Raw genomic sequence first — 14,353 nt, forward strand, 5'->3', positions numbered from 1 at the left:
GAGGGTAGTGAGGCAATTAAGCAAGGGGAACAAGTGGGGCCTTTGCCTGGAGCAACTTCTGTCCCATCAATTGAGAGAATTTACTTGCCCTCAGAGGAAGGTTATTTCAGCACCTGGCACCAGAATTCTCAATATATGAGCTCTACAGTCTCCTTTGATCTCCACTTACTAGTTCCTGGATTATCAGGCAGTAACTAAGGGAAAGAACATGTTGTCTAGCTGCACTTGGCCCATGGGCTGTGATCAGCAATGAGGGCTGCAGATACCACATAGTTAGCCTGCTTCATGTATAGGCTTACTCATCAGGGCCCCCTTCCAAAGAGTCAACTGAAGAGATTTTAGTCACCTGAAGTTCAGACTACATCTATACCTATGCTGTGCGTTACTTTTAGCTTCCCGCATCTTTCATCTCCTGGCCCCCAGGACAAGATGCCACCCAAAGCATCAAGGTACTATTTTTTTTGGTTTTGTTTTGTTAGAAGGGGAGAGATTGAGGGTTCTGGCAGTCCTGAATTCAAATCTGTTGTGTGACTCAGAAAAAAGTCATTTCATTTCTCAATTTCCTCACCTGAAAAAATGGAAATAGGAAGGTGTAATGTCATAGGTTTGTTATAAGGGCCAAATGAAACATTATCTATCAAGGACCACATCAGCATACTATATGACTGGCATATAGTAAGTGCAGAATAAGTGATCACTCTCTTCCCCGACCTCTCCCCCAGGCAGGACCTAGAGAGCCATTATAGACCAATGGTCCCCGTTCTGGTGGCATGCTCAAGAGAGCCAATTGTTTAATTCCAGGAATTTTGTGAGCCAGATGATGCATGTTGGGAGCTTAACAACAGCCACAGTGGGAGTATTCACAGTGCAGAAATAGGTAGACACTGTAAATCAGGCTTTCCATCCACCTAGCCAGATATCTGGTTTATCAATATACTACCAGTGGTTGTCAAGGTATGATCCTAAAACATCAGCAACCACATTACCTGGAATCTTTTGGACATGCAAATTATCCAGTCACACCTCAATCCTAATAAAACCCAAACTCTGGGTGTGGGGCAAAGAAATGTGCTTTAATAACCCCTTCTAGGGACAGTTGTATGTGGCATGTTAAAGAACTCGCAGGCAGGTCAGTGTGGCTGGAGCCAAGTAAGCCACACAGAGAGTGGTAAGAGGACAGTGGTAGTGAGGGCTACAGAACACTTTAAAGATTTTTACTTGCGTACCAGTGATAAGGAAACAACCAAAAAGTTCCAAGCGGAAGAACACGCCTTTTAAATCTCACTTTAAAGGACAGTTCTGATTGCTATGTTGAGAACAGACAGTAGGTACCAGGGTAGTAAGAGAAGACAGTAGCTGGTAAGAGAACAGAATGATAGAAATATACATGTTAAGAGGTGGTGGGCTTCCAGATATATTTTGGAGCCAGAGCCAATAGGGTTTGTTGTTGAAAGTTTAGATGTAGAAAGTAAGAAAAAGAGAGGAGTCAAGAATGACTCAAAAATTCTTTAGCCTGAGTCACTGGAAAGACAGATTTTCACTGAGATAGAAAAAGAACAAATGAGCTGATGAAAAGCAGCAGGTTGGAGATGAGGAGATCAGTCCATTTTGGACATGATGAGTTTGGGATTCTATTAGACATCAAGAGGAAATGTCAAAGAGGCCATTAGAACTCATTTGTAGCTTGGGGGAGGAGTTGGGCTGAAGACAGCTTTGGAAGTCATCAGCTTCCAGACAGTACTTGCTGAGTTGGTGTAAAATAGTGAATGCAGATAGAAGAAGTGGGTCCTGACCTTAGGAAGTGTAGAGTCTGGATGATGTGAGGGAAGCAGCAAAGGACACAGAGAAAAAAGAGTCAGTGAATATTATTAGTTCAATACAAATTATGGATGCCTTCAGAGAGATGAAGTAATACACTGCAGGGGTGCCTGGGTGGCTGAGTCAGTTGGACGTCCAACTTAGGCTCAGGTCATGATCTTGTGGTTGGTGGGTTTGAGCCCCACATCGGGCTCTGTGCTGACAGCTCGCAGCCCTGCAGCCTGCTTCAGATTCTGTGCCTGTCTCTTTCTACCCCTACCCTACTCATGCTCTGTCTGTCTCTCTCTCTAAAAAATAAACAGAAAGAAAGAAAGAAAGAAAGAAAGAAAGAAAGAAAGAAAGAAAGAAAGAAAGAGAAAGAGAAAGAAAGAAAGAAAAAGAAAGAAGAAAAAGAAAGAAAGAAAGAAAGAAAGAAAGAAAGAAAGAAAGAAAAAAGAGAAAGAAAGAAAGAAAGAAAGAAAGAAAGAAAGAAAGAAAGAAAGAAAGACAAGACTGCAAGTAGCTATACAACTTCAGTTGATGTTTCCCAGGGCCTCCTAAGTCCTTTCTTAGCCATCAGTGAGTAACAAAGTCTTTACTTACAGCCTTCTAGGTTCAGGCAGTGTTGAGTTGCATGTGAAGGGTGGCCCACTAAGCTCACCTTCTCTTCCTTCACCCACTAAGATCCTTCAGGACTTGCTTCTCCCTAGGGAGTAGAAGCGTTGTTACCACAAGCTAACCACAGCTGGCAGCCAGTTCAACACAGCAGTCTGAAACCACACCTGCGTTTGTGAATGTTTTTGCTTTATCAAAAGGAACATGTAATCATCTTAAAAATGTAATTCTTCGTCTTTAAAATAAGCTGGAACAGTCAAACCTTCTTGATCTCACAGCACTTTTACAAGGACAGTTTAATCAATTACCTTTAAGCTTTTAAAAGTCTCTGAGTCATTTGAGCAAGTGGGGAAAAAAAGACAAAACATCAGTATCTCACTGGAAAAATACTGTGGTTAATGGTACTGAAACAAAAATAACACTCAGATAAAGGCACCGTGTTCCCCAAACCAAGCGTATGCCTCATCTTTTTCTAAAGAAATCTTTCTGCACTGGGGACTTCATGCGTCGTAAATGTTTGCAACCTGCACGATATGCCCTTGGACTGGCTCCTCTCTCTGATCATTTGTTTCTTCCCAGCTAAAATGAGGATAATGATACCTATGCAATAATGTGTGTGTGGGAGGCACCTAACACAATGCTGGATACTCAAGGCTCCCTTTCCATTGTCCTGGAAACAAACATGGCCCCAAGTAGCTGTAATGACCACTTCATACTTTCAAGAACCACGTTGACAGTGCTTGCAAGAGAAGATGTACTTGGGAGGGTTTTCACCCAAGCGGAATATTCTGACTCAGTTGTTTATTTGCAGAGAATATTAGGGACACAGCCTCATCAAAACTCCTATGGACAAAATATAGAAATGACTTTTTAAAAAATTACAAAGTAACATGCAAAGCAGCTATCATTGACCTTCTATCCCATCCATGACTTTCACCATGACTCTGAAGCTCTTCCTCAAGAGATGGATTAAGGATAGCTATTTCCCACATTATTTGAGTTTTTCTAAACTGAAAATTTAGTGCTTAGCTTTGTAACCTAGTCCAAACGTACAGGTCAAAAAGCATTATACATTTGTGCAAACCTATATGAACGCACGACACCAAGAGTGAACCCTCATGTAAACCATGGACTTTGGGTGAAAATTGGTGCCAGTGTTCATCAATTATAACAAATATATCACGCTGTAGGGGACGCTGATAGTGGGGGAGGCTGTTGGATGTGTGAGGCAGGGTACATGTGAGAAACCTCTGTACCTTCCTCTTAATTTTGCTGTGAACCTAAAACTGAGCTAATAAAATCCACCTAAAGATTTTAAAAGCAAAACAAATTATATTCAAAAACATTATTTAAAAAAAAAGTCACCTTGAAGAAACATGTACCCATCTTTGTGGTCAGTAGGAGGCTCAATGATAGAAGGAAAGAGTTCACAAATATGGAGCCAAACTTAAGGAAGCTGTCTTGCTCAAGGTAGAAAGCCAATGAAATAATATCCCCAGGCATGAAGGTCTGAGAGGAGGTGACTGAGCCTCCCATACACAGATAAAACTTGGCATGTGAATCACGTTAAATGCAGTTTCTCCAAGTAGCCAACTCCCCCACGTGTTAGACTTCCCCAAGGAAAACCTTCCATCTTACTTTACACTACCTCCTTCTAGAAACTTCATTAAAAATAAATAACCTAGAAAACAACAAGCAATAGGGCAATTATGGTCACTGTCTTCTGTGAGAACATATCCAAGGCAACCCTCATTTTACCAGCTCTGAAGGAAATTCACAGTTGTTTCTTGAACACCCTCCTGTTCCTGAAGCTCTCCTACCTTAGCTTCTGTGACAATGTTCTTCTGGAGCTCCCCCTGCTTTTCTGAAAGGTCCTTTTCTGTTTCCCTAGTGAGTTCCTCTGCCTCCAGCTGCCTCTAAAAGGTGAGGGCTATTCTGCTTTTCTCATGCTACACATGCTCACTCTTGGATTCCCTTTCTAGGCACAAAGAGGCACCTGGGTACCACATCTGTCTGTGCTGGGATTTCAGGAGATGGTGCTGGACCCCGGGACCAGAAAGACCTGGCTTGAAACTTTGAAGCAAAGGGGTAGCAGAGTTGAATGGGGGACCTGTGCCTGCACTACCAGCTATAAAGAAAATTAAGAGCCAATTTTTCTGTTGTTCTGACTTCATTTACCACTTCTTTGGTGAGGAATCCTCAGACCTCTATCTCCAGCACAATATTTCTCACAAGCTTTACAACCTTGTATCTCCACCTGAATATCCTTCAGGGAACTCCAACCAAAAATGTCTAAAATCACATTAGTCACCTTCTAATTTCAAATCAACTTCTCATTGTTTTGGGTTTTTTTTTTTTGCACTTTTTTGGGGACCACCATTTACCTAGTTATCCAAGGTAGAAACCTATTCCCAATCTCCCCCACTCTCATTCCCTAAATCCAATCAGAAATCTTATAAATGCTACATCCAAAATGTTTTGTGGGTCCATCACATCTTTCCAACACCAAGTAAAAGCAGCATGAAGTTCTATAAGCTGTGCTGATCTGGCCCCAGGCCAGCTCTAGTGATTAAATCCAGGATACAGAGGACCTGACGGTGTCCTTTAAGGAGAGCTCAACGGACACATCACCCTTCTGGCTGCACACATTTTTTTCTTTCAGTCATTAGTTTCTACCCCTGTAGTAAATTGCCAGGCAGTTTTAATTTTCCCTGACATCTTGTATTCTTCTTACCCTCCCAATTTCCCTTTTGGCATGTAATCATCTCTTGAGAATTCTAGGATTTGGGTCTTTGCTAGGCCAATGCCATCATCATCTATGAGCTATGGTGAAGGGGTCTCCTGAGAAGCAAAATGATACTGCAGCTCCAGGACTATGACAAGTTGTACTTGCAGAGGTTTCCAACACCAAGGGCAGATATGGCCTTGGGCCCTCTGTCTCTTGGGAGGACAGGACCACAGAAGAGATGTGCATATACACTAGGGCAAACACTGGAACAGGTTATTAGGCATTTCCTAATTTGATTAAGGAAGGACCTAGGAGTCCAGTTTCCATCTGAGTTCTCCAAAGAAATAAAAAGATGTCGAATTTAAGGATAGTCAGGGGTTGGGAAAAAGGAAGGCTACAGCGTAAGTACATCTCCATCCCAATCAACAGAAATAAAATCTAGAAAGAATTGTCAACTCTCATGAAGCTGAGGCATAATCTCATGAATTATTCTATGTATTTTTAATGAGAATCTACTCTGGCTAGGCAATAGGATAGATGGATAGAGCTGCAAATAAGATAACCATGATTGCTGTCATCAACAGGTTTACAGCATAAAGGTAGCTAAAAATAAGGAAACAAACACAAAGCACTGTCATTAGAAATGTAATAAGTGAGATGTAGGAGAAGTGAGAAGGAGATTATATGTGGACATATAAAATGGGTACAGAAATGGATTTAGGAGAGAATGAAGAAAGTCTTGCTAAAGGAAATGATCTCTAAGTTGAAACCAGAAGGTGGTTAACAGTTAAACAGTTAATCATGGTGCAGCAAGAGGAATATGGATGGGGATGAAAGGCTCTGGAAGAAGGGAACAGTATGAGCAAAGGCCCAGAGATGAGAAACAGCTTGGTTCAGCCTCCAAAAGAAATTCAAACTGGCTGGTGTAAAATTCAGACACAACAAAATGAGACAGGAGACCAGACAAACAAGGTTTGGGCTTTGATGTCTCTTATTAGCCACATGAAGAAATTTCGACTTTGTCATGTTTTGTGTCAGAGAAATAACCCTCTTCAGTGGGGAGAATGGATTACAGTGGAGAAGGGTTATTTATTAGGAGGTTTACTACAGAAATTTGGAGGAGAAATCATGATGACTTCCATTAGGGGAATAACAACAAGGATGTAAGTGAGTCACTATGTTTAAAAGATATTTAGGAGCTGAAATCTAAGAATTGATGAGTACATGTGAAAGCTGAAAAGAGAAATGAAGAGTGACTCCAAACATCTGTGCTTGGCAATTTGTCGGGAGGGAATCATATCTGCTACGATAGGAAACTAGAGAGAAAAGAAAATTTAGGGAATGAGAAGAAGAAGAAGAAGAAGAAGAAGAGGAAGAAGAAGAAGAAGAAGCAGCAGCAGCAGCAGAGTTTTTGATGTGCTAACTTGCACATTGGGCAGGACATTCTTGTGGAAGTGTGCAGTAGACACGTAAATATGGATGTCAGGAAAGACAAGTGGACAAAAGGTAAACATGGGTCAATCGATAGCACATGACAGTGCATGGGAGAGGACACCTACCATGGAGAAGGGGAGGGCTGAGACTCTGACCCCTTAAACGGGGCTAGGAGTGGGCCTTGCCAAGGGGACTGAGGAGATGCCTTCAGAGGAAGAAGGGGAGTGCTGTGGTCTAGAGAGCACAACCTCTCAGAAGGAGGGAATTTTCAACAAGACACTTGAATTTTCAAAATCCAGAATCTATATGTGCTGAGAGGTGAGGATGTTCAACATAAATCACATGACAAGAGCGAGTTGAAGAACAGTATGCGAGGCATAATCTCCTTGGGTGTGGGTTTTTTTTTTTTTTTTTGCATATTGAATTGAATATTTCTGCAAGAACAAACAAGAAACTATCAAAAAGAGGTCCTTAAGAAAGTGATCCTGGGGGTGCCTGGGTGGCTCAGTCGGGTGGGCGTCTGACTTCAGCTCAGGTCATGATCTCACGGTCCGTGGGTTCGAGCCCCACATTGGGCTCTGTGCTGACAGCTCAGAGCCTGGAGCCTGCTTCAGATTCTGTGTCTCCCTCTCTCTCTGCCCCTCCCCTACTCATGCTCTGTCTCTCTCTGACTCAAAAGTAAATAAAAACATTTAAAAAAAAAGAAAGAAAGTGATCTTGGAGAGTCACAGACAGCAGGAGGTGACTGAATCACCACTCAGTGATGGAACAGTGCACTTCGAGTATGTCTTGTATTTGTAAGTAAGTTCAAGTCAGTTGAAAAGGGTGAGCGTGGATGATGGCATCAATGGGGCAGAGAAAGTAAAATCAAAATGTAAGCCATTCATTAGCTTTGCAACAAGGAGATCATTAGTGAGTTGGTGGGAGTCTTCTTAGTGAAATGATGGAAATACATTTACAGATGGTGGCCTTAAAATGCGAGAAGAAGAGGAGAAAATCTGTGTAGATAATTCAATATAGAAGACTGGTTATAAGAGAAAGGAAGAAATACGGCAGTTAACAACTGGGGACTGGGGGTCAGGAAGGGGGATTTTACTATGGAGAGTTGAGAATCCCGTGATATCTTGAAACTCACTTCAATCTGAAGGGAGCTTGTGCAGAAGCATAAAGGGGTGCAAACACTGAAGACAGACAACTCAGAGGGGTCAGAAGAGATGGGACTTGGAGAAAAGGTACAGGAGGTAAGCCTGGACAGTGGGAGAGGCATCTCTCTCACTGCAAAGAACGTGAAAAGCAAAGCGTGAAGACAACACAGTTAAGTCTGTCGGGTTGCCAACATTCATATGCACCAGTGTCCTATCCTCCAGAAATTTCTCTGGGCCCAAGAAAAATATAATAAAATTCTACACTGCAGGCCTATAGCAGAGGAATTTGGAGTTTCAATATTAATATCTACAATAAAAACATCCTCTCCTTATGTTTGTGGAAGATCTTATACACAATTAGTGCTTTGGAAGGGGTTGTCATTTGTATGTAGGTAAGTTGTATGAATTGTAAACTTTATTTACACCCAAGAAATCATGCAATATGCCAATATTAAATTATTTTACGAGTAATAATATGAGTCTATGTCTTGTTTGTCTTTATGTACTTGTATTCAGCACAGGACTCAGCAAAATGTCACTGCTCAATTAAGGTTTAATAAACAAATGAAGTGTAATTCTGAAAAAAAAGTTGGTGCTTTATTCTGACCTGTACCACCACCAAAATTTTTTGAATGTATCTGTATACATATATAAACTGCCATGCAGACTTTATTACTGAAAGCCTATAAAGAAGCAAATGTGAGACACCTGGGTGGCTTACTCGGTTAAGCGTCCGACTTCTGCTCAGGTCATGCGTTATCTCACAGTTCGTGAGTTTGAGCCCTGCGTCGGGCTCTGTGCTGACAACTCAGAGCCCAGAGCCTGCTTCACATTCGTGTCTCCCTCTTTCTCTGCCCCTGCCCTGCTCAAGCTGTCTCTCTCTGTCTCTCAAAAATAAATAAACATTAAAAAAATTTTTAATAAAAATAAACATAAAGAAGCAATTGCAAGGGTGCTTTGGGAAATGGAAAAAAGAAGTGACTGCAAAAGCTTTTAGCGCAACTGGCCTGAGTATATTTAACTCCATCTTGCTCACTTCGGTGTTAGTCATGACTTCAAAATAATGGCACAACTTAATGCTTTTTCACACCTCAAAAGAAGGTTACACCCCTCATGCCAGCCTGCAGTGCACAATTATAGGAGAGAAACCGCAGGGAGTAACCAGTTGCTAACAAGCAAGCCCCAGAACATCCGAGGATTTGTACCAATATATTCACTCCCCAGAGCTGCCCAGTGCAAATTCAATCAGACCTTTCATTTATGCATCCTGATGGCAGACTGTTCCGAAGAACCAGACTGCTCCAAGGATTGCAGCGATGAAGTTCTGTACGTCAAAATAACTGGCTCCATTATTTTTTTTTTCTCCTCCTTGGCTACAATTAGAAGTCATTACCATCTGAGGGCTATTTACCAGTCTGTACAAAAGGAGTTGAATTGTTGAGCTAACAGATTGGAAATATGTCCACGTAACACAATTTGCTCTCCCCACTGGCGCACATAATGGCAGCCTAGAAAAAGGGCCAGGAAGGTAAAACACATCACAGCCACTTAGCGGCATCCCAGGTGGGCCAGCTCTGACGGGGTTACGGCAGACTGACCAGAAAGCCATTACTGATCTGAGCTCTCTGATTTTACTCAACAGGAAGAAGACCTTTTGGAAGTAGTAGATTTACTTTTTCAAGTAAATTGAAAGGCTGGCCCTCTACACAGAGCAGTCCCCATCTCAATTATAGAGATGGCCACACACTAAGACTGGTGCCGTTCGGTGGAGACATCCCTTCTGAAATCCCAGGTGCTTCATTTTGCTCTCCTTCTCACTGCACACGCCAGCACTTTGACAAGCTAACCTGTAGCAAGGTTCTCTCTTCTGCCAGGCTTAAGAGATTTGACAAGAAAAAAAAAAGAAAGAAAAGAAAGAAAAGAAAGAAAAGGACAAAAGGAAAAGAGTGAGCAATGAGGCAAAGTTAGAGGGTGAGCAGGACAGGATAGAGGTCTCCATGTGGGTGGGTGTGACATCTCCGTTCTGGAGAGTGAAGGAGATGTTGTACAAACTCACTTATGCTCCCCAATATATTCATGAGATAGGCATTTGTTTTTGCTTTGCAAAAGCAAGGAAGCAATCACCTGACATTTTGTCCCACCTTTTAAGCCTCAACTTCTGCATCTGCAAAATGGGAATAACATATAGATTATGGGAAAGTGCTAAGGATTAAATAAGATCACCAAGCAATGTGTTTGGCATGGTTCATGGAAAGCACTCAATCCACTGTGATCAAAATTGTGATTAAGTACAGTAGGAATCTTGCCTTTACACTGTAAGATAAACTGGCACATTATCTGGACCCATGAGATACAAGGTTGCTCATCATGTCAACCTCCATGTGAAGTCTTGGGCATTGGGCACCTGGGTGGCTCAGGGGGTTAAGCAACCAACTCTTGGTTTTGGCTCAGGTCATAATCTCACGGCTCCTGGGTTCAAGCCCCCCATTGGGCTCTGCACTAACAGTGTGGAACCTGCTTGGGATGCTCTCTCTCTCCCTCTCTCTGCCCCTCCCCTGCTTGTACTTGCTCACTTGCTTTCTCTCTCTCTCTCTCTCTCTCTCTCTCTCTCTCTCAAAATAAATAAAATAACTTAAAAAAATTTTTAAAAAGGACTTGGGCATTGATTTATGGCAGTTACCAATGGGATCTGGTTGTTATGAAAAGATGCAAGTGATTGAATCATCCTCAAATGCATAAAGCTGCAGCATAGCTGTAAAATGCAAGCACGTGGGCATTCTTCCAGAGGCACCAACCCCAGACCATAGCTGGAAGGTCAATGCCCTGTATTAGGCCACCCAGTAGAGCTGAGGCCACCCTGTGGGCACCTCACCTATGTCCCCTTGGCACTAACCAACCCAGTACTTCCAGCTGTATGAACCACGGCTGTTGGGCTGATGACTTTCTCTGGCCCACTCAGTAGAAGGTGGGGCAGGAAGAAGTGCCAGGAAGTTAACATCTCCTGGAGCATACCTCTACCAATAACTGGTAGAAGTTGGTGGATTGCTATCTCCTTGAATGGAACAACCTGAGACATTTCCATGTGGTCTCCCAGAACTCCTCAGGAGGATTGGCTACGCATCCCAGTAACCTGCTCAATAACACCCTCATTGGCTTCCTTCTCTTCTCTCACTTCCCCACTTTCTACCAGTGTTTTTCAGGATCACCTCCCCAACAGGCTACTTGTCCTCAGAGTCTTCTCCAGTCTAAACCTCCAAAACAGCTCCTTCTTTCAGGGTCCACGGGGAGCTCCTGCAGCTCCTCAGTGCCACCCCATTCCATCATGGGCATTATTGCAACTGCCATTTCCACGTGTGGATTTGTGATTTAGGGACATCATACAGAGCTTTCAAAACAACTTCTGTGGGAAATGACTCTGGTCAGTGTTTCTTGAGAGCTCACCTTGTACCACGCATCATAAAAATCAATTCTCACGTACTATGTCAAACCATCACAATAAAGTAGGCAGCATTATCGTTCCCCCTCAAGACGTGTGGAAATCCAAGTTCAAGGAAGTTACATCACTTGTCAAAATCTAACAGCAAGTGCTAGGGAGAGGGGTTGGCAGCCATGTTGGTTTGGCATCAATGTCCATGATGCTTAATTCCTCACGCTCCCCACAGAACCTGGTGAGTGGTAGTTCTGGGGTCAGTATATGGATACTTATGCATTAGGCAACTGATAAATTGGGACTTACTGAAACAGTTTCTTCCCTTCCTTATTCTTCCCCATTTGCAACTTGCAGTCTGGTCTGCTTTGCCCCAGTGTTCAATCATTTTCAACACAGAGTTTAACAGCATAAGTGGTGTGGCAGGAATGGCTATTTATCTCCTCACATCGCTCACTACTCCTTTCCTTTAATAACAGAGCCCTTTAGTTTTAACTGAACCCTTGGCTACTTAGCTAGACACGAGCTCTCCCAACCTGACCTGCAGCTAGATGTGGCCACAAGGATGTGAGTGGAAGTGCTGAAGATAAATCTCAGGACCTACCTGCTTGTGCTTTATCTCCACATCATCCTTGCCCCTTCCTTTGGGAGAGAAATCAGACATAGGGGGGCATGGAATGTCAACACTGGCCAAGAACACAGACACAGCAAGACAAACTAGAAGAAGCTTGAGTCCCCAGCCTGCCACATGGAGCCGACCTGACCAGTCCTCCTCATCACCCACCGGCACATACTGTCATTTGAGAGAGAAACATTTATCTACTTTGAGCCACGTGTCTTTGTTCTACTCTGAGACAGCCAAACCCAAGTCCTAACTCCTAAAAAGAGAGAAAAGAGAATGAGGAGCTAAGAAGAAAGTCAGCAAGAAAAAGGGGGGAAACACCAGAAGGAGGGGAAGGCGCACAAGGAGATGACCTGTAGTATTTTATTTGTTTGGTTGTTTTAAAGTTTTCAGAAACACAAAGAGGAGGAAATCAAAGCCAGAGAAGAAAGGAAAAGCAATGACATTCTCTTTTATCCTGCCTCTTGGGAGGCTGTGGGTGGCAGGAAAACAGAAGGGGAAAGGAATCCCCAGCTGTTATCAGAACCCATAAAAAGTTCAAACTCAATCTTCTACTGCAGAGCAGAAGATCTCACTGATTCCGAAGCAGAGGGGGTCCTGGGGATCAAGTAGGTGCCCACAGAGGCCTTTGCACGTCCAAGTAGCTCATGCAACCCTGGGCCCCCCTCACCCTGGAACAGAGCAAACCTCTTCACGTGAAGGGGAGGGTACAGGTCAGTCACCACAGTTGACCATGTTTGCACTTTCCTCTCACATATGATAATCATACGATGCAAATGTGTGCAAATTTCCAGTTATTTTCTAAGAGGACACATGCTTTAAAACATTCACTTGCAGAGTCCACTCAACAGGACATTGTCAGTTATTTACATGAAAGCCAATGCAGCTACTCTGAATTAAAGAACACTTTAAAAACTCGCATGCTAATTACCCTTCTAGGCAATGCCTTGCCACGGCCGGCACTTGTGCTAGGGAACATCACCGACTGCCTTGCGGGACTTGGCAAAGACCCAGTCCCACACGAGTCCCACACACAGTGGTGGTGAAGCTGGCTGCCAGACGTCAGCAGCTGATCTGAGCGCTGCTGGTGCAGTGCTTTTTCCTGTGGCACTTTAGGAGCAACACGCAGATCAGGTGGAGAAGCCAATTAGCTTTGGTCAGTGAAGAGCGGTAATTGAGAGGGGAAATGCAACAGCAGACAATGGGAATCAGGATACACTGAACGTGAAAACCCAGCAGCTCTGGAAGAATATGAATGAGTGTGCACTCCAGGTTTCCTATCTCTTGAGTTGTCATGACTCATTCCTGCCTTCATCACCCCATCTGAGATCCCCTTTTGCAGAACTTCAAGAAGCCCACCCTTTGGACAATTTTCCTCCCTCAACTATTTCTGAATCTTTCTGGAGATACATCCACATGAGTCTGTCGTGACTGTCACCTGCCACCTCTATGAGCCACGCTGTTCTCAGCAACTTAGCCTTTCTGTGGGTCATTACTTGCTGGCTCACAGCTAGTTTTTCTGGTCTCTTTTTCCCTGAACATGAACACCTCCTCAAGAGTGGCTGAGACCAGAATATAATGTCTAACGATAAAGAGGCTAGGGGATACTCAAGGGAAAAAGAATGCAGAGAGAAAATTTCCAATTGGCTACTAGACATCACCCATCCAAGGGTGCACAGGCCAGGCCACTCCTTAGGTGGTGTGACCTACTTGCCTCCTGGTCCTCTCAGGCTTGCCAAAATGTTGTGGGAGAAGAAAAGGCTATCATCCTCTACTCTGACCGAACTTCAAATACTACAAGCCCCCTGGGCATCTCCACCAGAACACGGCTTCCTTTTTGCCCTTGGTCATTTGTTGGCCAATCCCTCAGAAATGCAACTCTGGTCTCAAGAAAGGTGACTTCCATATCATCAGGCAGAGCTTCTTGACTTTTCATTGTCCTATACTTATTTTGAGCTTTATCTTGCATAAACCAGTTTCAAACTTGAAGAGTTTACTAAAACCTCTCACCAAACAGAAACTACCAACAGCTTACCAAGAGCAGCTATGTCTCCAGGCCCATACTTTATTCTGATTGAGGGTTCAGAAATATAGGGATTTGAAGAGGCCTGGATTGAACTGTTGGAGAGCACTGATGACATTATAGTACCCCCCAACCCATACAAAATTCAAAATGAACACAATCCAAAACCATCGCTGAAGTACAAAGAAATCCGACTGAATTCTCCTTTTTCCCCCCTCTGATGATTTGGGAGCTTTTTTCAAATAATTTTTTAGGGCAAAGATACTCTCATTTTCTTTTGAATCCTTCCTTATTGGTACCCCAAGCTCACTCAGCTTTTTGGGAATCCTACCACTAGGTCCAGCATCAGAGCACCCCACCCCCACCACAGCTGCACATGGGGAAATAATCCCAGAGCCCTGCTGACATCAGAGCTACTTGTGCTTAAAAATCTATACATCTTCCTATAGTAAAACACAGTTCTCCTTCTCCAATGTCTTTCTACTAGAGTATTCCTGAGAACAATGGGCTTTTGCACTCAGCAGACAGAATGAACTGCCCCAAGATTATTTAGAACCATAGG

At 43.3% G+C, this 14,353-nt stretch overlaps 1 long non-coding RNA gene across 3 annotated transcripts in view; it reads right to left on the reverse strand.

Annotated features, from left to right (window-relative positions):
* LOC109275062 (uncharacterized) overlaps nucleotides 1-14,353 on the reverse strand; it is a 342,535-nt gene that overhangs the window by 231,720 nt on the left and 96,462 nt on the right. For all 3 annotated transcript variants that reach the window (XR_008423841.1, XR_002083959.2, XR_002083958.2), the window contains exon 4: nucleotides 2,401-2,503. This is a non-coding gene — a long non-coding RNA (uncharacterized LOC109275062). The remainder of the gene's footprint in view (nucleotides 1-2,400; nucleotides 2,504-14,353) is intronic.

Source organism: Panthera pardus, unplaced genomic scaffold (genome assembly GCF_024362965.1).
Source record: "Panthera pardus isolate Hobbes unplaced genomic scaffold, ASM2436296v1 HiC_scaffold_2, whole genome shotgun sequence".
Classification (NCBI taxonomy): domain Eukaryota; kingdom Metazoa; phylum Chordata; class Mammalia; order Carnivora; family Felidae; genus Panthera; species Panthera pardus.